Raw genomic sequence first — 24,735 nt, forward strand, 5'->3', positions numbered from 1 at the left:
TGCTCTGTCATGGGCACTAGGCATGGTATCCCTCAGACCTCATTCCTTCGACATCGATTGAGCACTTACTGTGTGCCAGGTGTTGTTCTGGGCATTGGGGATGCATCAGTGAAAGGGAAAACTGGGGCCCTACATCCTTGCCCTCATGGAGCTTGGTGGTCAGGGGGGAACCTCGTGAGGATGGTGACGTTTGACTCCGTGTCCCCCAATTCTCCAGCAAAAAGGACCCTGCCGGACGCAGACAGGGAAGGGTAGGTAGCCCGGTGTCTACACACCCGAGGGAGGGAGCAAGCCCTGGGGACACTTCAGAGAGGAGCACCCAGCCCTGCTCCCTCAGTCCATCCCCACGAGGGCACTGGGTCCTGTTGTCCCCGTGGAGAGATGATGAGGCTGATGCTCAGAGAGGCTGAGGTCCCACACGAGGGTCGCGGAGCTAGGAGGAGACATCCCTGGCTTGTCCCAAGTTCATGCACAATGGAAGGCCTGGGCCTCCTGTGGGTGGCAGCAGATGCAGAGAGGACGCTGTGAAGGCCCTAGCACGCTGCCAGACTGCAAGGCGGTGGGTGCTGCCCGCCCACCCCCGCATGCCCACAGACGCTCCACTCCGCATGCGCATCTTCGCGCTTCATTACGTCACCAAGTCCCGCTTCTGGTACTTCATGTCTCAGCTGAAGAAGATGAAGAAATCTTCAGGGGAAAGCATTTACTGTGTGCAGGTGTGCGAGGAATTCCCGGGGGTGAAGAACTTTGGCCTCTGGCTGCGGCATGACTCCCGCGGCGACACCCCCGTGGACCGCGAGTACCGGACCTGACCGCTGGGGGCGCCGTCACCCATTGCTGCAGAGACTCGGGGCTCCCACCGCGCCCACCGCCACTCCGTCCAGGCCGTGAAGGCGGAGGAGATCGCTGCCAGCAAGTGCCCCCATCCTTTCCACAGCTCCAAGATCAAGTTCTTCCGTCCACTGATTCCTTCCTCAACACAAACCACTTTCTTAAAAAATTTGCTGATTTGAGAGAGAAAGAGAAACATCGATTTGTTGTTCTACGTATTAACGCATTTATGGGTTGATTCTTGTCTGTGCCCTGACCAAGGATAGAACCCTCTCCCTTGAGGTATCAGGATGGTGCTGCAACCAACTGAGCTACCTACCCAGCCAGCGTCCCCACTACGTTCTTTTAGATGCAGAGCCTCCTGTCCCCTGGTCTGCCCAAATAGACACCCTGGGAAAACAACAAGAACAAAAAAAAGTAAGGCTTTGTTATGATCCAGAGATCGGTGCCTCACCTGATGACTAGGGGGCGCTCTTGCGCCCCTCTCCTTGCTGCCCCACCTGGTTTTGAGGCGGCCTGTGGGCTCTGTCTCCAAGAAGCTAGCGGCCGATTGTGCTGCGCGCACGTGGCTGTGCCTTATGTCCTCCAAGGGAACAGCACTGGATGGAGGAGCGGGAAAGGGACGCATCACCTTCTCCTTCTGGGCTCGACTCCCCCGTCTTGGAAAGCCAGTCTCAGAACATCTGCTCCGATGAGCCCCAGCATATTAAACAGCCGCCGAAAATGCATTGTTGTCTCCTTCAATACATAGCAATTACATGGTGTGTTTTGCTCATTAGCAAGAAATTGACACAGAGGCAATCCTGCTTTTTAAATTACCGCTAATCTCACTGCACCTGTTGGAGAAAAAGGCAGGAGGAGAAAAACAAGGTTGGTAATAACCATTTCATGATATTTTTAAAACAAACACTTTCAGAACTCCCTTAAAAATAGCTTTAGGGGCTTTCGGGCTCCCGTCTCACTTCAAGAGGGGCCCTGGTGCCTCCCGCCGCAGGTCGGCGTTGCTCTGTCAGCGTCACGGGCTCGAATGCCGCCCGTGCCTGGGCACAAGGAATGAGGGAGGCCCCGGGGGGAGCCCAGCTTCCTCGAGTTCTTCAGAGTGAGATGTCACGGTTAGCCATGTGTTAAGAGACTTGGTGCGCATCAGTGACAACCATCACACCTAAGAGGCTCGTGGAAAACTGACTTCTCTTGGCGGGGTGGCGATAAGGGGTGCTCACGCCTCCCCAGGGCTCAGAGATGGGGAGCCACTTGCTGAAATCACACAGCTCTCCCTGGAGCTGGCGTTCAGACACGCTGCCCAGGCTGGTTGGTGGGATCGTGGTGCTGCATGGTCCCACTTCTGTCTCTGTGCACAGGCCCCGTGTCCTGCCCAGGGTGAAAGCTTGCTGCACCAGCAGGCACTCCACAAATACATGTTTATGCTGCCGCCACGCTGCTTCCTGACACCGTCCTTCCAGGATCACCACCAGGCCCTGGGGTGGGTCTCATTCTGGGGCCAAGCCCCTCCCTGGCTGGGGGGTCTTGGGCAAACCTCTCCACCCCTCCAAGTCTTCGCTCTCTCGTTTAGGGAACCAAGATGTTGATTGCGTACATCTCCAGCTTGCTGGTTGGTTGGCAAGGGCCGTGGGCGATCCTGAGGCAGAAGGTGCTCACGGAACTGGGAAGCAGTTCAGGAATTAAAACTGTGACTCTGCAGTTGGTCCCTTCTTGGAGCACATGCTGGGCATAGCCTGGAGTTAATGAGAACTTCCAGGCTTAGCACCGTGCTAAGTTCTATAGGTTCTTGACGAAGAATTCATTCATTCAAGCAGGAATAAAATGCTGAGAGAATGCCTAGTCTTGGCAGACACCGGTGTAGGGGTGGGGTCACAGCAGGAAACAAACACCGAGTCCCGTCCTCAGGGAGCTGATACTCTAACAGAGGGCCCCTGTGACAAAGTACCGCAACCCGTGGGGCTGAAGACAATAGACATGTACCCTCCCCTGGCACAGAAATCTGCAGGCAGGTGTGGGAAGGCCGGCTCCCTCTGGGAGCTCTGATGGAGAGTCTGTTCCACGCCCTTCTCCTAGCTTCCAGTGGTTGGGACACTCCTTGATGTCCCTGGCTTATAGATGTGTCACTCCAGTCTCTGCCTTTGTTGTCACATGGCACTCTCCTCTCTGTGTGGGTGTCCAAGTGACTCTCTTCCCATAGGAGCACCAGGCATTGAATTAGGGTACCCCTAACCCAGTGTGACCTCACCTTAATGCGATTACATCTGCAAAGACCCCATTTCCAAGTAGGGTCACCTTCACAGGTACCAGGGGTTACGGCTTGAACATATCTTGCCAGTGGACTCAGTTTAACCGACTACAAGGAGCTAAGAGGTAAATCAATGTGCACAGATTGTATCTGAGAGTGCTGGGTGCCAGGGAGACAATGAAGCAGGGTGAGGAGGATTGCAAGCGATGAGCGGTCAGTGGAGACCTCTGGGAAAAGCTGACATTGAGCTGAGAGCACTGAATGCATGAGGGCACGAGCCAGGCAGATACCTCTGGGAAGAGCATTTGGATTGAGAGACAAGCAAGTGCAAAGGCCCTGAGGTGGGGCCGCACTCGGGCTGTGCAAGAGACAGCAAGAAGCCTGCAGGTGGGGAAGGAGATGAGAGTGGCCAGATGGGGCAGCTGGTCATCTTGGAGACCCAGGGCTTTGGCTGTTACTCGGGATAATGGGGGTGGGAGGGATGGGGGTGGCGGGCATCGGGGGCGCTTGAGCCATGCAGTGACCTAGTCGTGCTTTAGGTCATCGGGGTCCCAGTAGCTGATTGTGAAGATAGTAAAGGGGCAAAGGCAGAGGAAGCGCAACAAAAAGCTGAGGAGCGAACCCACACGTTCAAAGGACTTAGTCTGATGCTTCCGTTAGCCCCCTCCCCCCACCCCCAGAGAAGAAAAATCAGCCGAGTGGCCCCCACCCAAACTGCGGGTGTATCGCAGCTGTGAACCTTTCCGTACCACGACGTGGGTTAAGAAGCCCTGGGATGGCAGAGAATCACAATGGCCTTTGAGACAAATAAATTCAAACCATGTTTGCTTTCCAAGCACCTCATGGTATTGTGTTATTGGGGTTCCCCTACCAGGAAGCCCAGGGAGGAAGAATGCAGGCTCCCCAATGCTCAAAGGACTGACAGAGGAGGGGGCCACGCTCTGCACACCCAGGGCCCACCACAGTGAGCTCTGGACTGGAGCTGCATTTGCTCTGAATGGGGCATCAGGGAAGTCTCCCTGGAGGAGGCGGCGGCTGAGCTGAGCCTTCCAAAGATGGGTAGGGCTTGAGCAGAAAGCGTTGTGGTGTGGACCTGCCTGGCCTTGGAGGAGGAACTTTGAGGAAGGTGTTGACTTTCTTAAATTTGTTTTTCCATCACAGTTGATGGTCAATACTGTTTTGTATTTGTTTCGGGTGTGCCGTGTAGTGGTTAGACAATCCCATCCTTTACAAAGGGCCCCCTGATAGTATATCTCAGTTTGTCTCGGGGACGACTGAATCAGGGAGCCAGCCGAGGGCAGGATCAGCTGACCCCATGCCCTTTGCATTCCTCCCTCCTTTGCTTCTCCTTCCCAAGCACCCGCTGGAAGCCCGGAGTCATGCTGGGCAGCAGGGAAGCAACAATGAGCAGACAGTCCTGGTCCCTCTTGGAGCCCACGGGCTGGTGGGATTTTAATCCTCATGCGCAGCTGTATTGTGGAGAGGGTGGAGGGGGTTAAGCACCACCACAAACAGTTCGGTCTTGCTCCTTCCAGCACTGGGGAGCCATGGCGGGTTTCAAGCAGGGGAATATGATATGATTGGAACTGAACAAGAGATAATCATCTGGGCAGCAGGTACAGGAGGGATTTGAAGCATCACACCCTGCCTTTATCTGGGGCTCTGTGGTCCACCCTCTTCCTGTGTGGGGGCGAGGTAGGGGATGGAGCGTCAGGGGAGGGAGAACGGGAAGCAGGTCTGGAAAGGGATGGAGGGTTTCCATGGCAACCTTGGCTTGCCCGTCGCCAAGGTAGCTCTGCAAATTCCCCAGGCATCATTCCCATGGACCTTGAAGCCGGCATCCCTGGCAGCTGAAAGCCTGACTTTAGAAAGACTGGGATGCGGTGCATTCGGGAAGGGAGGGGGCGAGAGAGGCGAGGCCAAGCTGTTCTGCTGGAACCAGGGTGCAGGCTCCTGGGAATCCCTCAAAACGCCCCTGAACCGCTTCTGCAGGTCTCCCCCTCGCCCCCCCCCATGAGGCAGGGACCCTCCCAAGCCCACCTTTCCCCCTTGCTTTGCATTCTACACAACGGGGCCTCGGGGGCACCTGGAAAATGAGCCGATGTGGCCCCCCTCCGGGTCCCTGAGATGACTGGCAGTTCTGTTTGCCAAGGTCGCCGCACCGCGCCTGCTCCAGGGGAGGCAAGTCAGCGTGCCAGTGGTCATCATTTCCTTCAGGTGTCAGGGCGCCAGGTCCCCTCTCAGGCCGCCGCTGCCTGGCGTGTGACCTTGAGGAAGTCCCTTCCCTTCTTCTCATCCTCCCACTCCTTGCGTGCCGTGTGGGCACGCTGGCCCATTTCCTATGCTCCCCCGGTTCTTTCGCCTGATTATTATTATTATTGTTATTGTTGCCGCTGCTGTTACCATAATCACTGCTATTATTAGTAGTATTCTACTGTTCTGTAGAACCCCTATGCTGTTGATCCCCGATGCCAAGGCAAGGATAATGTGTCCCATAAATATTCCACTTAGTTGAGAATATGAAATCATTATACCAAAGTGGACAGCGTAATACTGTTTTATCTTCTCTTACATAAACATGTATGAAGAGAGATCGTGGGAATTAAACACTATATCACCCATATGCGAAGACAGGATCGCTGGAGGATGTTGAGACTTCTTAAGCAAGTTAATCCTTAAATAATATTCATTTATCTTCCTCTCAGTAACTGACCCAAATCTCCGATCACTGAGCTCCCACACCAGGCCTGGGTGGTGTGTCCGTTCCCACCCTGGGATTGAGAATCCTTGTAAGATGGAACCCCTCCTCCTGTAGCAAAGCACACACATTCCTAGGCCGGGTGTAGTCCGTGGCTGCATTCCCGCCCCCTACGCAGCTATTGGGCGCAGGGCTGACACATAGGCTGGATGGAGGGAGGGGGAGGGGGGAGGGAGCAGAGTGGGCAGGTGCAGGGAGGATGCTTTCCCGGCCACTCGCCCAGAGAAGAGGGCAGAGGCAGGCCCTCCCGTATCTCTCAGTGACAACGCCAATCTTTTCCTTCCGGCCCCAGGGTTTCTCTTCTCTGCTTCACTCCCCAACACCCGGAGGGAGAAAACACTTATCTGTGAGATGCAACAGCACCCAAGTTCCAAACCTGCTAGTGCCCCTCCTCACATCCCTCAGCGAATCCCACGATATTTCTTCTGGCCTGTTGTCATTAATTGCGTTAAATGAGATAATATTTGTTGCATTCTTAGCACCGTGCCTGGAAATGTTTATTGCGCAGAACTGAATCTGTAATGGGTAGCGCGTGTTAGCATTGTTGTGGCTGCTCTTAATTAGGATATCAATAAGCCCCTTTGTCAGCACAGCACGTTGGGACTTCCGACCCATTTTCCAGTGTGGTGCCTTGTGACACCGTCTGGGTGTCGATTTTTCCATCAGACAAATGGGGGGGGCAGTGACCATGCTAACCATGTGCAGTTATTGGAAGGCTGTGCGCTCGGTGCTGAGGGTCAATGCATGTGGCAGACTCAGGAGGGCTGTGCAAGCATCGAGAGCCTGGTATTTTGTGTTGTCTGAGTGGAAAGGCGGAGACAACTCTGTGTCACATCGGTGGGAAGACCCCGGCTCTCATCCCAGTGTGAAATGACTGCTTGCCATGCCCTTTGTGTCCCGGACCAGGTGTGCACGGGGCCCAAGTGTAGGTGGTGCACTTGCAGGGCGGAGAGGTCTCACTTATGTCATCCGTGGGCTAGCCAGGAGCACAGACTTGGGGGGTCACAGCATCTGGGTTCACCTCTGGGCTCTGCTACTTGCTCAGACAAGTCGCTCCTCTCTCCTGGATTAACAAGTCCCCTCCCCCCCCCCCCCCCCCAAAAAATAATTCATGTCTACCGGAACCTCACAATATGACCTTGTTTGGAAATTGGTTAAGGTGAGATCTTATGGGATTAGAGGAGGCCGAGATGGGATTGGTGGGACATTGGCACACCGAATGCCCAGAAAGCCGTCTGGGCTCCGTGACACTGGCTACGTCGTCCCTAAGCCACCAAGTTCTCCTCCGTAAGACGGGAATGGTGACATTCGTACCTCGGAGACATGAAGCCTTAAGTCCTTAATTAAGTGGAAACCACTATTGGTGTTTAGATTGTTGTAATCACCTCTTTTTCGCAGTTGAGAAAGTGAGGCACAGAGAGGTACAGTAACTCGCCCAAGGTTGCCCAGCACGTGGAGCACTTGATCTGGGTCCTGGATGTGGGACTCGGACTCTTACCTCATGCGTCTCAGGCCCCTCCTGGAGAAGCAACTTGCTTGCTGCTGCTAGAAGGAGATGGGATGATTGGCACTGGGGGCGGGGCTCGCAGAGCGGAAAACCATTCCGTTGAAAGTGCATAAAACGCCGATTCCCTTTTCCTTGGTGTCGGTGAGCAAGTGAAAGAGGAAACTGGTTTTTAGGCCAAGAACCCCACGTGGTAGGCCTGGCTGCAGACTCGGCACAAACAGCCCAGCGGCAGAAGCTGCTGGGCCAGGCCGCCCTGCCCGTGGCCCTGAGCCCTGCTGATGCCTTTGCGTTTCTTGCTCAGCGCTGGGCCCCAGAGGCTGCCCCAGGGCCTGCGGCGAGTGGAGGAGAGTCAGGCATCGTGAGCTGGCAGTCTGGGGGGCCGACGAGGGGGGAGGCTTGGAGTCAGCTCCGCATTCAAGCCCCACCTCTGCCGCGTCTAATTTTAGATCCACACGCTTTGCCTTCTCAAGGCTAAGTTTTCTCCGCTGTAAAGCGGGGTGTGACAGTTGCCAGCTTACCTCGGGGCTCCTCGGAAGCTTCTCCCTAAGACAGCAAAAGTGCCTGAACAGAGTCCGAGTCCCCTGCAAAGGGGCTGTCATCTCAGGGGCCACCCAGAGGCATCTGTGGAGTTGAAAGCCCACCCCAGGTCCAGGGAGACTCCAAACCGCACTTTCATTTCTGGCCTGTGGGAGCAGCGGGCCAGGTCTGCGTGAAGCCCCTCGTGCCCTGTACCAGTGGGGGTCTGTGCTCCACTCCCCTCCCCCACCACCTATCTCCTGGATGCCTTCAGAGTCCCGAGAGCACCCCCGTCAAAAAAAACCCATTTGCATCCAAAGAGATTGCCCACGCCATTGAGACCCATCGAGGCAGCGCAACTCCAGGGGGGTCTGCAGACCCACGGCAGCTTCCCGTGGGGACTGGTTAGGCATGCAGAGCCTTGGCCCCCATCCCAGGCCTCCTGAGTCTGAATCGGCATTTTAGCAAAATCCCAAGGGACCGGTGTACACGTAGAAGCTCAAGAAGCACCAAGCCAGAGAAGGAGGGCAGGGGGAGGCTGGGGAGAAAGGAACCCAGGAAAGGGGGTGATTGAGTTTTTTAGTGGTTTTTGTACTTATTTTAGGTTTTGCACCTGAAGGCCACATTCTCCCTGAGACCCTTGAAGGCCTTTGCGGGGTCAGAACCACTCCTGCCCCCCAGATGTCTGACCCCCTACAGATGGTGTTCTGGAAACGAGCGTGGCATTGGCAATGATGTCAGTCTGAGGCCCGACTCTGGGCCAGGCACCGTGCTAAGGGTTCAGGGAGCACGATCTCATTGCCTTGTTGCACCCACCAGGAGGGGCGGGTCTTGCTGTTCACCCTTACTTTATGGATTTGGAACCTGAGGTCACGTGGCTGGCCCAGCTCACAGGGCTGGCTGTAATTTACAACAAGTAAATTACAAGTTGGGCTTTGAGCCAGGTCCTTGTGCTCCTAGGCCCCTCTGACCACTAGACCACCCGGCCTTATTGGAATCCTAGGCTCCGCCTTCTGCTCTTGCTCACAAGCCTCTCACCTGCATCATTGTTTTTGCTGCTGCTGCTGTTGTCATCTGTCTATCTGGTTTTGCTTTCCCCAGACCTCACTGCGGGCAGACCCTCCCACCTCCCACTCACCATGCCCTTTCTCAACCTCCTCATCCATTTGCGTTAAAAATGGCAGAAGGCGCCAGAGGCCTGGACTTCTTGGTTTTGGAATCCACAGCAACTAGCTCATTGCTCGTATGGAATAGATGCCCAGCAAATGATTGTGGAGTTTGTGTATTTAGTGGAATCATGACTTAGTTCACGATTGTGAGCTCGGTATCACTTCGTGGAACTCTTGAATGGAATTTAACTCATTGCACACATTTTCAAGGAGGTCAGCATTGCCCCCACGGGGACGAGAATCGGTTCCTGGGCTCCTGGGTGCGTATAAAGCACCCAGGCAGGCACACGGTACATCGTGCACAGGCTGATATATCTGCAGGGTTAAATTTTCAGGGAAAAAATTATCTGGAAAGGTTGCTGGCATGGATGGTAAAGAAGAATAAAAGATTTGAGAAACAGGTTTATGATATAGTTCATTCAACATTATCATTGAAAAATCGGGTCAGGTGAATGCCTTGGAGGGCCACACTGCCCTGACTGAGTCAGCTTCACACGTCTATCCAGGGCTGTCCAACCCGAGGCCCAGGGGCTGCACGTGGCTCGGGGTGGCTCTGAGTGCAGCCCAACACAAAATTGTAAGTTTACTTAAAACATTATGAGATTTTCCGTGTGTGGGTTTGTTACTGTTTGTGTATTTAACGTGTGGCCCAAGACAACTCTTGTTCTTCCAATGTGGCCCAGAGACGCCAAAAATTTGGCCACCCTGGTGCCAGTCAGAGTAGGCGCTGGCAAGGCTGCTGTAACATGGGTGAGCTCGGATGTTGTGTCATTTGAAAGACCCCTCGGGAAAGCAATATGGCAACTCCGTTCGGCCAGGGCTATACAAATCCTCATGCCCTCTGACGAACGAATTTCATCCCAGGGAATTTGTCCTTAGACGTGGATTCCACCGTAGCCCAAGTGGTCTGCATGAAGACGCTCATTATTAGCTACAGCTAGCACTGAAGGGAAGCAAGAAGGAAGGGGTGAGGGCAGGGGAGGGAGGGCAGGAGGGAGGGGAGGAGGGAGGGGTGTACAATAAAAACAATGCATGTCAGGCAACACCAAACGGAGTGCTGCGCACGTGGCCAGCACGTCAGAGACAGAGGCACCCCGTGCATCCCCACTCCCAGCCAGCAGGAAGGTAGGAAGAAGGGAGCACCTGCCCTATCTGCGGGGATCGGGGAAGGAGGGGCGGGGCTGGGGTTACATTTCAGAAGGTCAGGAATCCAGCAAGCTAAGACCATGGCCAGCTGCTAAGTCAGCGAGCATCCTGTATGGGTGTTTAGTTTAGTTTAGTTTAGTTTGGTTTACTTAGCACTAAACTTAGCATAGCCTTCTCTCCCACTGCCCATTTGCCTCTGGCCTAGGGCAGGCATGGGAAGGCATTATCTATCTAAGGCCCCATCATCTGCATGTACACAGTTCTCCTCTGCTCCTTGCAGGACCCTGGCGCATGCTTTGGGAAGCCTGCCAGTCCCCAGTAGCCACGCCCCCCCCACCATCCCCAGGAGGCCTGAGAGAGACCTACAACCCCCTGTGATGTATAAATATCAGAAGGCTTAGGTTTTCCAAGTGTGAGGGGCGCCCCTAACAAAGACAATGAGCCACACAACCCTCCCGGCCTCTCGAACGTGGATGAGAAGGACTTCCTGTGGGTTTTGTAAACTGAGACCAAAACACAGCACTCGAGACCAGTTTGAGAAATGACCACTGACCACCAAAGGAAGCTTTTGCCATAGCGGCAGGGACTAGGCTTGTCTCCGTCTTCCTAGATGACCTCACCGTCGTCTAGGCCCCCAGGTGTTGGGAAGAGAGGTCAATCCCCAGCACCAAGGACCTTGCCAGAGGCAGACGCAGGGCGACCCGTGGCAGGTGTCCCAGCCCCCCGTGTTCACTCAGCACCGGGGCGGGCGCCCAGCTGAGCACTGGAGCCCAAGGAAGGCAACCCAGACGGGGCCCCTGCCCTACGGAGCCAAGTGAGGCAGATGAACAGGGGTCCCGTGATTTAAAAATTTAAAGACCACTGTGAAGCGACACCGGGGATTTCTGTGCCATTGTGAGACCACGCAAGGGGGGTTCGAGATAAAGGAAGTGATGGTGAAGCTGAAGCCTCAAGGAGAATCAGGGGGAGAGAGGGGAGGGGAAGAGGAGGGGGAGAGGAGGAGGAGAGGAGGGGAGGGGAGGGGAGGGGAGGGAGCACTCTGTGGGCAAAGGCCTGCTGTCTTAGTCATCCTTCTCCCGCCCTCCCCGGTCACAAAGCAAGACAGGCAAATAAATGAGCAGAGACAAAAATCGGGAGGAGAGTGAGCAAAAACGTGGAAAAAAAGGGGGGGGATGAGTATCAGACTAGGTGAAGAGTGAGAAGCAGGTAAGTGGTGGGGTACTGAGAGGTGAGAGGGAGGTGCGGGTAAAAGAATAACCGAGGCACATGGGGGCACGGAGATAGGCTGACGAGTGAGCAAACGAAGTGGGTAAGAGGCCAGCTGGGTGAGGAGGAGACCCACGGGTGAATGAAAAGCAGGTTTCCTCCCTTCCAGCATCCCCGAGGCCCAAGTGGTCCAAGGGCTCTGTCTGAGCAAAGGGAATGTAGCAAACACGGAAGAGGTGCCCACGGCTTGCTCTGCTCCACGGGGCAGAAGGTCTCAGCCTTGTCTGCAACTTTGGAATCTCCTGAGAGCTTTAAAAAAAAACGCAGGTGCCTTGGTGCCATCCCAAAGGTGCTGAGGCAGCGGGTTTGGATGTGGCCTGGGGGTACAGCTCCCCAGGCGGCTTTGATGTACTCGCCGGGGTCAGGGCCTGGACCAGCAGCATCAGCAGCACTGGGGACCCTGGGAGAAATGCCACGTTGGGGGCCCTTCCCCAGACCTGCTGAATCAGGGCCCCTGGGACCAGAGCGCAGCACTCTGTGCCTTCACAAGCCCTCCCGGGGCATCCTGATGCTGAGTCCGGTCTGAGATCCATGGCGGTGGAGGCAGTTTGTCACCTGCTGAGAGTCCTTCAAGGAGAAACCTGCTCCTGTTCCAGCAGGAAAGGCTTAGGGTAGATGCTCAGAAGGACAGGGTCTGGACTCTCAGCATGACAATCAGGGCCACCGTGGCCTGGGCCAGAGGTTCCCCGTGAGGGTGGGGAGCATCTTTTCTCCTCGAGGGCCATATGACAATGTCCATGGTCATGTTTGGTTGTCACCACTGATGGGGGGGAGGGGGGGGCTGCTGTTGGCACCTAAGGGGCAGAGGCCAGGGAGGCTGGTAAACATTCCACCGTGTGCTGGACAACACCCCACCCCCCACAGACAATGGTCTAGTCCACAATGCAACGGTGTCAAGGCCAAGAAACCCTGATCCAGGTGAATGTGCTAAGCAAGGATCTAGTTTCCCAGGAGAGGCACCCAATGTGAAGTGGGTTCTTCCTAATCCCACTCCTGTAAGTTTATAATCCGAAAACAATGTAACACTCACCTGAGGATATGTTCATTGACATTAGAGAGCAAGGAAGAAGAGAGAAAGATATCGAAGTGAGAGAGAAACATCGATTGCCTCCCATATAGACCTGAGCAGGAATTGAACCTGCAACCCAGGTAGGTGCCCTGACTGGGGATCGAACCCACAATCGTCTGGTGTAGGAGACAACGCTCCAACCACCTGAGCCTCCTGGCCAGGGCACTCCTGTGAGTTTCTAGACAACGGGCCTGGAAGAAGCCTTCCATATCCTATTCTACTTTCTCACCTTGCAGGGGAGGAAACAAGCTGAGAACAGCTGCCAGAGGCTCATGGCGCTCCATTAAGCCATCCCGTCGGTATCCGGTGAGGATTTACTATGCACGAGGTGCTGTGTGGCACAAGGGAGACAGTGGTAGACCAGGCAGGGATGACTCCTGTGCCCATGGACCTCACAGTAAACGGGACACCAGTGAAATGGTGAGGACTTCTTAATTCCTGGTGGCTGGAGAAGGCCCATTGGAGGAGATAGTGTTCATGCTGGGACTGAAGACTGAGCAGGGGCAGCCACGGGGAGGGGGACCAGGTGGCGCAGAGGGTCCCCGTCTCAGATGGTCGAGCTTGCAAAGACAGGCTGGCTTCTCCCTGCAGCTGCCTGTCTGCAGCTCGCCGATCTGGAGGGAGTTGCTGGGACTCGGACGAGAGTAGCCATTTAACCTCCAAGCAGCATTCGGAGTCTTATGTAACCCCCGGGGAGTTTATCACGTCTAAGACCCTGATAACATCTGTATTAGAAACAAGAATCCAACCGGACTGCTTGTGAAAGATTAGCTTTAGTTCTTCCAGGGGAATAAATGGCTTATCCCAACTCGGGCCTGTTTTATCCGTGTGCAGCTGCCAGCCAGCCACCCTCCGTCCCCGTCAAGATGGGCACTCGAGGGCTCCTGAAACGAGCCCGTCATCCCCAACTCAGTCCAGCTGAGAAGTCTTTTGTGAGCACCCACTGTGCCCGGGTCTGGGTGGGTAGTTGTGGGAGGGGGGCCAGCACAGAAGGTGCAGCCTCCACTTTTGAAATACAGTCAGCCTTTTGTACCTGTGGGTTCTGCGTCCATGGATTCACCCAACTGGGGATCAAAACTATTCGGGGAAAAGGGTACGTCATTGGTGATGTGTGCTGTGTGGGGAGGACTGCAATGGTTGCATCCGTATTGAGTATGTGCAGACTTCTTTTCTCATCGTTATCCCCAAGCAATGCAGTATAGCACCCGTTCACTTAACATTTACGTCGTAGAGACATTTAGCGAGGCATCTAGTAAGGAATCCAGAGATAAAGTGTATGGAGGATGTGTGTAGGTTATATGCAAATACAACTACAACATTTGCTATAAGCTACTCAAGCATCTGCAGCATTGGGCATCCGAGGGGAGTCCTGGAACCAATCCCCCATGGGTACTGAAGTAGACATCCCTATATATTTTTTTTCTATTTTAAGTGAGGAAATTTGGGTATAAGGACATGCCATGCAGCTATAAAATTGCAGAACTGGATTCAAACCCAGGCAATCTGGCTGTTGGGCTGATCTAACTAATCACTATGCGTATACCACGGATAAATGTATCTAGAAATGTATATATAGTTCTGTATATTTGGATTATTGAATTGCAAAGGATCTGGGGTGGGAACTCGGGGAGTCAAGGCTGTAAATGCCAAATTGAAGGGGTTTATACACAGTCTGTGAGGGAGTCGGACCCCAGCCTGAGGGTTAGGTCTGAAGGACTTTAAGCAAAGGGGTAATATGGTCATAGTGGAATTTTAGAAAAGTCACCATGAAAGGAGAATCTTTTGGAGGGAGAGCCTGGGGTGAGGGCAGCCAGTAGGAAGCTGTCTTAATCAGCCAGGCAAGAGATGGCGGTAGTCTGGGTGGCCAGGTGGGGGTGGAGGAGTGGTGAAGTTGAGCAAATGAAGAACCCTAAGACTTTGTGACTGATTGAATATGAAGGGGCGGAAATGGAAGACTTCCTGATTTCTAGCTTGAGCTAGGACCACCACAAGAGCTGAAGTGAGAGGAAAATGATACTTTTGTGAGGATGAAATGGGCTGGCACCAAGAAGGGCGGGAGAGTCGTTCTTGATGTGTCCCTCCATCCTTGATGATCTTGGGGAGAACTGGGGGCAACTCTCCTAAGTCCACAGGAATGGTGGTCAAACTAGAGTTGTCTTGAGGTACAGGTGAAGGTGAGGAACCCATGGGATCTCAGCAGCAAGTCCACTCTGTTCTAACTAAGAAAGGCCTACAAAGTAGGCAAAGCCTACTCAGAAAGCCTGCCAAGAAAGACTGAAACACAGATCCATAGGGGTTAGGAAAAGGCAGAAATGAGTGGAGCAGAAGAGTGCATGGCAAAAAGGAAAAAAAAAGGAACCAAGTGGGTAGAAAGAAGACTGGACTTACAGAAATACGATGAAGTGCCTTAACACAGATATAGGAGCTCTTAAGGGCTACAAGAGCCACTTCAGGAATAGTTCCTGCACTTAGGAAAGGCGCCCAAGTGGGCTGCTGTCCATTGTCCTGAAACATCATTCTATGACAGGTGTATACAGTGTACGGTGCCTTCGTCTCCTCCTGGAAGGCTGATTGTGTCTGCCATTTCTCTCCTTGTGCTCATAGTTTCTCTTAATTTCTTTATGGAAAGTTTGTGATTCCCATGCTACTGAAGAAGAGCAAATGAACCATGAGTTATGCCTGGCCGACTAGGCATCTAATCTTATGAATGTTTGATTATCTTCTGAAGGGTTACAAAATAGTTTCCCCCCCCTGGGAATTTGGGTGGGGAACTCATCCTCCCCCCTGTATCATGATTTATCATCTTAGAGATCTAAAAGAGGAATTAGATATTCACAGTGCAGAGATAAACATCAGTTGGAGACATGTATTTTGTGTCTTCATCAAAAAAACACTTACTGGTCACTCAGTCTACTGCGAGGAATCAGGAAGTAGGGTGTATGGAAACGAATCGGGTTCCTGCCCCTGTGACATGTACAATCTAATGGGGAAGATGGACATTAAACAAATAGTTCAGGTGATAGGGGCTAAGCAGTGTGGACAAAAAGAGAGAGGGTTCTGTAGAAGGTAACTTCACAGGGTGATCTGATCATAAATCCCTAAATGAGCAGGTCATGGTGGGTAGTCATGCCCCAGACATATAACTTCTTAGTGAAAGGTTTACCTTTGCCTTAAGCAAGCCCTGTCCACAGCTTCTATGCATCTAGGTTAACACACCTTTGAAATAAGACATAACCACCCTCCAGAGAGCACATAATCTTGTTAAGTATCCTGTAATCCAAACTCCAATTTGCTTCCTCCCACCTCCATTTGATTTTCCTTACATGCCCTGCTTAATTTCAAATATATAAAAGATGCTTTGAGACTATTATTCTCTGGAGCATTTGAGATCTTGTTCCCTGACATATGTCATCAGTTTGGCTCAAATAAAGTCATAAAAATTCTCTACAGGTTTGGACATTTCTTACATTGACTGTAGCATGTGCTTATGAAGCATGCAGCACTAGGTGCTGCAAGAATACAAAGTCGGCCAGCCCTGGCTGGGTGGCTCAGTTGATTGGAGCATCGTCCTGTGCACCAAAAGGTTATAGGTTCGATTCCCAGTCAGGATAGATGCAGGTTTGATCCCTAGTTAGGGCACGTACAGGAGGCAACAGATCAATGTTCCTTTCTCACATCAATGATCATCTCTCTCATTCATGTTTCTCTTTCTCTCCTTTCTTCTCTCTCTAAAACCAATAAACAACATGTCTTCAGTGAAGATTTAAAAAAAATTTTTTTAAAGACTACAAAGTCAGCCAAAGTAAAGCCTCTCCTTTCAAAGAATATAGTTGGGATGGTGGAGGAGACGCAGATAAAAACAGGTTACAACGACAAAAGAAGACACAGGCATCTCAGAGAAGTGAGCTGGAACTGGAGAGACTGGGGATGGCTTTGAGGAAGAGGTGGACTGGATCAAAGAGAAACAGCAGAGGTCACGGAAGGACTTAGATCATCCGAGTCTTCCAGGGTGGGGAGGGGGCAGCCTGAATGATTCGGAGTCAGAAGGAGATAAAATTGGGGAGCTCTGTTTGGCCCAGCCCCTGAGTGTCTTGAAAGCCTAGTGAAACCATTGGATTTTCTTCCAGGGGTAGGGAGCTAGGTTGTACTGGGATGAAAGGGAAATTCCAGGAATAGTAAACTGGTGACCAAAGAGAGAATGCTGGACAGGGAAAAAAAAAAAGGAATCCACAACCCACTAGGAGGAGAGGAAGAAGGTATGGTCGGCAGGAGGCTCAGCCACGCAGATCCGCACGGCCATCTATAGAAACTCTGGGAGTGGGGGGAATATGTTCATCTAGACGTGGCCCAGGAACCAGGAGGCAGCAGCAAAGCCCTTCCTTTATTTGTTTATTCAAGAATTTACTTAGCCTCCTGTATGTGCCTGTCTCGGGGCTGCTGGTACTAACTTTATAAAAGCAGATATCATTCACACACTCTAGCTTCTTTCCTAGGGGGAAGGACAAACGTTGGAGAAGTAATTAGAAGCACAGGGAGCTCAGGGAGCACATAATGGGGACTGACCTAGTCCAGAAATCTGCAGGGGTGATGCTTAAGCAAACAGCCTCAACTCCTAGTGAGAAAGGGTAGGATGGGGACAGGAGGACCCGCACGTGCACAATTTGATGGGAGGCTGCTGAAAGCCCAAGATGGGAAGCCCAAATTATTTCCCATGAGAAAGGCCAGTCTCTAAAGAGATAACCAGCATGAGGTCATGAGAATCCAAAAGCATCAAAAAAGTCAAGGAATTGTTGAACATAAAACAGAGGACTTTGGTTCCACTACAACCTGCAAAATGACTAAGGTCATATTTTAGATCTTTGACACCTGTCTTCCCTTCTCCCCAAAGTGTTCTCCTGCTAGACTGACGACTACTCAGTCTCAGATCTAATGCCACCTCCTCCAGGAAGCCTTCCAGAACACCCAGCCCTGGCTCCCCTGAACTCGTATGGGAAGGACTCACTACCTATCAGTACTTTCCTGCTGCCCATGGTCTCCTGGGTGCCAGACACCGTATCTGTCCTTCTCTTGGTCTCACTCTCACCACCCCCCAGGAGGTAAACATTGGCACCTGGGTACATGTCACTGCAGAGCCCACAGCCCAGGTTGCCAAGTTCCAGTCTACGGCTTAGTGTGTAACCTAGAGCGGGCACACCCTCCTCCCTGAGCCTCATTGTCCTCGCCTGGACCCCAAAGCTGATAGCAGTAACCCCGACTTGCGAGTGCACGATTGAGGGTCAAGGGTGACATGCGTGTCGGTCACTGAGCACTGTGCCTGCCCATCCACGTCTCCACGCCACCAGATCCACGTCTCCACCACCAGACGAGGAGCCAAGACTCAGGGCAGTGAAATGAGTCATCCAAGGTCACTTGGTGAGTAAGGGGCAGACTCTGGGTCTGAATCCGGGTCTCGGGAACTGCAGAAGCCACCTTCTCTGTATCCTGCCCCATGCCTGTATTGGTCCTGTCACCATCTCACACCATGCACTTAAGAAACACAGAGTATATGCTTCACTCTGCACAAATGTCATCTCACTTATTCTTCCCAACAACCAACCGAGAGAGCCGGTGTCCCCTTTCTGCAGTGACCTACATGACAAACCAGATCTTCCTCCCCAAACTAGGCTTTGCTCCGCATCCCCTTCTTGGGGAAGTCTCTGCCCTCTACCTGCTTGCTCAAGCAGAAACCTGGGCATCATGCTGACACCTCTTCCTCTCTCAACCCACCCCCTCTGCAAATCCGACCCAACCCCCAGACCTCTCAGCCCTACAAAGCTCTCGGCTGCTAGTTAAGCCTCACCGTCTTTCACGTGGACCGGCCTCTTTGCTTTCAGCCCTCTCCCCTCCCCAAGCTTCAGCCAGAAAAGCAGAATGACCTTTGCAAAGTTAGCAGTGTCACCTCTGCCACATTGCTTTTGAGGTAACTCTAAACCCTTCCACAGGGACAGCTAAGATGACCTTTGGCCATCTCTCAGAGTGGGGATTTCAATCACAACACTTACTGCTAGTAACACAAAGAACAAACTCAGGGTCATTCTGGTTCAGGGCTGTCGTCAGACCTGGGGCCCCATTGGCTGGTGCACCGCTGCTGGGGAGGATGCTCATCTTTGGTGACTGCGGGGGCACAGAGGGTGACAATTGAGCACAGATTTAGTCAGGGCTCCCTGGGAGGAGCCTCGGGCAGCAAGAGCAGTATTGTTGGAGTTGGGCTCCTGAGTCTGAGGTCTGATCTTGTCCCTTTCCAGCTGTGTGACTTGGGGTGAGTCGCCTAACCTCTCTGAGCCTTAGTTCCGTTTACTACGCAAACACAAGTGAGGAAGATGAGTGAAACAAGCTGTATAATCTCGAGTTTAACCCAAAACTAGGGCCTTCGTTTGAACCACATGAATTTCCCAAAGCTTACCTTTTTCTACTTTTCACCACTAAAATGGGAATGTCATATATTCATACTTCAAACCAGAAACTGGCGAACCTTTTCTGCAAAGGGCCATAAAGTAAATAGCTTAGCTTTTTGCTGGCCGTTCCTTCCCTGCGACAATGACTCAACTCTGTCCTTGTAACCGTAGACAATATCTAAAAGAGAAAACAGGCTGTGTTCCAATAAAACTTTATTTACAATAACAGGTGGTAGGCCGGATTTAGCTCATGGGCTGCAGTGTGCTGGCCTCTGCTTTCCACCCACAGATTTCCATTTGTCGATAGTAATTCCTGATGCGGAACTTTCACGGGACAGCTGTGAGTGCCTAGCGGTTCCCAGCGAGCAGTAAATACAGGTTCATCTCATGGCTCGTATCCTCTCCCAAGAAAGGCGCCTTATGGAGAAGCTGCATGTGGCTGTCCTACGGGGTGTGGTGTGTTCCTATGGCACAAGATGTGTTTCTGGGGCTGGAGGGATCACACAGCACTGACCCCTCCTCCACTCAGCCCCACTCTCACTGGCATCATGGACCGCGCTGAGGGACACGGGTCCTCCCTACCAAAATGCCCTGCGGGGGCTGCGGAAGATGGTGTCATCGGGGCAAGTTTTCTTGAACTGGCACCTTGTGCACCTCTCCTGTTGACCTGAGAGATCTGGCGTAAGCTCCTTCCCCTTCCCGTCGCCTGGAAACCTCCTCTGAGGCTGACACGAATTCAGAGCTGCTCGAGCACACAAGTTCTGAGCTGGGAAGGAGATGATTGCCTCTACCAAATGAGGCCAAGTAATACCCGTTTTCTCCAGGGGAAATTATTTAAATAGCATCAAAATCAATTTCCGTGCCATTAAATATTCTGGTCTGTGTTTTAATTGAGACGATTACATATTCCCCAAAAAGAGAAGAGCTATTTGAAGAATGGTGTCTTTTCTGTCTCCCTCTCGCTGGAACTGACAAGGATAGCACCTCGGAGAGCCGCAGACCGCCGGCGAGCCCGCCTCGGTTCCTATTCATCTTCTTTAGCGCTAACCTGGTTTGTTATTTTTCTTTAAGAATATAAAAATGGAGCTCCAAGAGGCACCCAGGGCACTGGGAACTCTGAGTTCTTCAAATAGAATAAACCAGGTCATTCTCTCTTCTCCGTAAGGGATCGGGTTTGTGGTTGGTTCCAAGTGGTAGGTGGCCCAGTAGCTGGCAGGTATGTTTGGTCAAAGGGGACAGAGGGATGGGGGTCTTCCCCAACCTTTGCTGCCCCAGGCGCTCGCTCTCTCGCTCCCTAAAGGAGTCCCTGTCTGGTGGGGAAGAGGCGTCTGAAAACAAGGCATTAAACCGCAGCACACCAAGAGCAAGAATAGCAACCAGGGCCCAGCAAGTGTTCCCACAGCCCTCCCCCTGGTGGCAGTTAATTCCTGTGGCATGCTTTCCTTCACGTCTGTCTTTCCTTCTAGACTTTCAGCTCCAGGGAGTCAGAGACCAAGTCAGTCCTGTTTTTGCTCTCTCCCCACTGCCTAGATGAGTAGGAGACATGGAGCAGGGGCTCAATGAAATTAAGTGAATAAAGAAAGGAAGGCAGGCAAGGAGGATGGGGGAAGGAAAGAAGGAAGGGAGGGAGGGAGGGAGGCTGGAGGGAGGAGTACTTAGGCCTTCCAAAGGAATGTGAAGAAGGCTGTACAGAGAGATGATGTTAGGGCCAAGACATTTAGTATCAGTAGAGGCTCACCCGATGGCCGAGAAGAGAACAAGGTACTTCTGACAGAGGAAATCACGTGCACAAAGTCACAACAATAGAATTCAGTTCAGAGCTGACACGTTGAGGGTCTACTGCGTTCTAGGCTCTTTGCAGACATCTGCTCATTTGAGTCTCACAACTACCCTATGAGGTTGTGCTCTTATACCCATTTCACAAGTAAAGAGACTGAGGCCGTGGAGGTTCACTCGAAGCTCTGAGAAAATGGCAAAAATATGATTCAGGGACTCCAGGCTTGCTTGTAGCCACCGTGTTTCATTGTCTGCCCTTCCAAAACATGGGATTTGAGAAATGTCAAGGCGTTGGAAATGGTTGTAGGCCAGGTGCTGGAAAATAAAATGCAAGGCTGGAAATGTATTCAAGAACCTTTCTGTGGCAAACCTGGAAGGCAGGACTAAAGATTTTGGACTTCCACATACAAGTCTGTGTTTCCCAGACTGGAATTCGGAGGAAGCCTATTATACAAGTGAGATGTGGATAAAGAGGAGAGTGGGAGGAAGGAAGGAAGGAAGGAAGGAAGGAAGGAAGGAAGGAAGGAAGGAAGGAAGGAAGGAAGGAAGAGGGGGAGGGAGGGAGGGAGGAAAGAAAGGAGGCTGGTGTGCAAACGACTTGAGAAGCATGGTTTAAACCAAGCTGGACACATTTTCTCATTGCAGTCAGAACCTTTACCTTGAAGGCGGGCATTGTAACTGTCCAAGAGGAGAAGAAAGCATCTCCAGACTTCCTTCAGGGGCACACCCCTCAATGGCTCCCAGGACAGTGCATCTGGAATGGCCGGCCGGTCTAGACCATGGAGAGTCATGGAGGGGTTTTAAGGCAGGGGACAGGTCAGAAGGGGATCACTAGGGCCGAAGGGAAGGAGACTGGACAGAAGAAAAACAGGAGCTAGAGCTGGAGGATCTGCTGAGTTCAAGATCCTCCCAGGCAGGATGGATGGGAAGGCGATGGGCTGGGGGATGGGGAGGGGGGCTGGCCTGCACCTGGCCCACAGGCATCAAAGAGAGGCTTCTACTCGCAGTGGCCTCAGTGGGGGAAGAAACTGAGTTCACACGCATGGGTATTAGCCAAACAAAGCCATGTCGCTTCTGTATAGAACAATGGACTGGCTTTTCAGGGTAATTTAATGGCAGTGGCACATTGCCCAGGCCATCAGTTAAATTCCAATCCAATTTCCTTGCAAAGCATTATCTGCCTTGGGAGTTCCTTTTTAACGTGCAGCAGATCTGGCTGATGAGGCAGGAAGATGGATCAGCCAAACTGCACAATGAGCCTGCCTCTCACGAGGGCCGGTCTCTCGGCCCTTGCCTCCCCTTCCGAAGGAGGTCACCAGCATCAGCGGGAACTTAGACAGAATCAGATCACAGAACAGTGTGAGAGCCATAGGCAGAGTCTCATGTAGCCTGATCACTGCACCCCTATCCCACCTAGGAGGAAACTGAGGCTCAGAGAGGAGGGACGGCATGATCAAGGTCGTACAACCATGAAGTCAGCTTCCTGAACTGGCCTCCCAGCACTGACTTTTGATCATGACAGTCCACTCTCCCTGCAGCAAGAAATGGGGTTAGAGCCTCACTCTGATCATATAAACCTTGTGCTGAAAATTCCCCAGAAGCATCCCGGGGGTCGCGGACGAGTGCACATAGGCCAGAGTTTTTTTGTGTTGGGGGCTGTTCTGTGCAGGGTAGGATGTTGAAGTCCTGGCCTGGTGGCTAAGTGGGTTAGAGCATCGTCCCAATATGCCACGGTGTGGGTTCGACCACCGGTCAGGGCACATACAAGAAGCAACCAATGAGTGCATAAATAAGTGAATAAGTGGAACAACAAATAGCACTCTCTCTCTCTCTCTCTCTCTCTCTGAAATCAATCAATCAATAACAATTTAAAAGGCACACTCCCTCCCAAGAGCACACCCATGCCTTGCCCTGCTCTGCTTCTTGACCCACAGGCGTGCGTCTCCTAAGCTCTCAGGGGCCCCATGAGACTCGCAACCAGGGGAGCGGCAGGCAGCAGCAGCGCGTCCCGGGCCAACCCCCTGCACCGGTCTCCAAGGCCCCCTTTTCTCTGACGCTCCAGGAAGCTGACAGCAGCGCCACCTCGGCTCGCTCCTTTCCCACAGTGGTTCTAGGGAGCCACACAGGCCTACCCGGGATCCCTCCTGCTGCTGCTTCTAGTCTAAGCTCTTCCTTGTTTCCCTGTCTCCAGCTTTAGTAAACATACTCTCAAAATAATTTTTATAAAAGGGTATTGAGGGGCATCCGTGGCCTCTGCCCACTCTACCCACTAGATAACAGCAGCATCTCCCCACGCCAGTGATGCCAACCAAAAAAATGTCTCCAGACATTTCTAAGTGCCCCCTGGAGCCACCATTACCCCCAGCTGAGAACCACTGACCCAGGAAAAAAATCCTGGAGAGCAAAATATGTTTGATGGAAGGTTAGGGAATCCATGCTGGCTGCTTTGCTCACTGGCTGAGGCCTTTGGCATGGTCCTTTACCTCTCCAAGCCTCAATTTACTCATCTGTAGAATGGGAGGTATAGTTTCTCTTCCACAACAAGATTGTTCTAGAATTGAATAAGGCAATGGATGTGATGGTGCAGTGTGCATGAAAAAGTGTAAAATGTCCTATGATTAACCATCATGGGGTTTAAGCAACTTGATGTAGTTATACGGGTATTATGGAATATAATTGACTCTATGCCCAGAAGTTTCAAAGACAACGTTCTCAAACATCAGTTCATCTGGGTACTTGGTAAAAGTGCAGATTCCTTGGTCACATGCTCCAAAATTCTAACGGATGGGGTCTGGGCTGAAGCCTGCATTTGAAAAATAAGCCTGGAAGATTCTGCTTCAATTGGTCTTTTGAAAAAACACCCATCTGAGCTCTGCTGCTATGGTGTCTCCAGCTACGTAGACTGGTTCAAGGTCTGCAAGGCCATGCACGTGCCCAAGTTCAGTGAGAGCTGCAGGCTGCACGCACCTGGCCCGTGGTGGAAGGTGCCTTGTCAGGCGATGATAAAGCTCCAGGAGAGCCTCCTGGCCGTGGGCATCTCTGGGCTGCGCACGGCGCTGCTGCAGACCTTGGGCCTGACCTTCGCTGTGACCACGTACCGCCAGGGGGTGAAGGCGGGCGCCTGCTTCAGGTAGGCTGCCCGCTTCCCGCCACCGAGCTTCACTGCCCAAGGATGTCGCCCACCCAGGAGACGACCTCGTGCCACTGCAGGCCTCTGTGCCAGCCTGGGCATGGGGGAGCAGAGGGACAGGCAACAGAGACTCCAGGACCCCTGGCCAGGCCTCCCAGCACCGTGCTGGAGGGGGCAGCTGAGCACCGGCCTCATGGGGGGCTAGGGGCCAGAGGGGCTTCTGGCACCCTTCATTTTCACATCTGTGTATTCCCCAGAGAGCAGCGTTTTCCCCTGAGACCCTGTACAGGGCAGGGGGTTGGGGCCACACATGAGACAGGCAGAGGGGGAGGGTAAGCTGACCAGGGTGCTTGGGCTGGGCGGAGCCCATCATCCATACTCCACAAGGGGCCAGGGCAGGTTCCTGGTGCATCTTCAAGTGCGTGGGCAGGGGGGAAAGAACAAAAAAAACACACTGGTCTGGAGGATGGCAGTACCCAAGGCTTTCTAGAAGAGGATCGGGAACCTCAGTGGATAATTACATCTCGAGCTCGGGGTGGAGTCGCCGGCACGGTCGCAGGGCCAGCGTGGGAACGCCAGCCTCATCGTTTGGAGGTCTGAGTGTGCACTGCTTCTTCCGTGCCCTTCGGAAAACCGAGGTTAGCCACCATCTCCGACACACCCGCCCCCACTATTGACTTTCTCTCTTTTTTTTTCATTTGCTATTTAAGCAGCGTGACCGCTTCCCAAACACCTTTTGATACTAACATCACCCAGGCTCTGATCAAAAATTATGGCACCACATTGTCTTGTCACGAGGCTAATAAAGCATGTTATCCCGCCCGTCACAGAAGCTGCCTTACCGATGCTGTGTGCGCTCCGCCAGGGCCCTGCATTAATCTCTCTTCC

The 24,735-nt window shown here is 52.7% G+C and overlaps 1 protein-coding gene and 1 pseudogene across 3 annotated transcripts in view; both read left to right on the forward strand.

Moving 5' to 3' along the window:
- SEZ6L (seizure related 6 homolog like) overlaps window positions 1-24,735 on the forward strand; it is a 165,278-nt gene that overhangs the window by 63,627 nt on the left and 76,916 nt on the right. The window lies entirely within an intron of this gene.
- LOC114509306 lies at window positions 609-23,851 on the forward strand (annotated as a pseudogene).

The sequence above is a fragment of the Phyllostomus discolor genome, chromosome 13, assembly GCF_004126475.2.
Source record: "Phyllostomus discolor isolate MPI-MPIP mPhyDis1 chromosome 13, mPhyDis1.pri.v3, whole genome shotgun sequence".
Taxonomy (NCBI): domain Eukaryota; kingdom Metazoa; phylum Chordata; class Mammalia; order Chiroptera; family Phyllostomidae; genus Phyllostomus; species Phyllostomus discolor.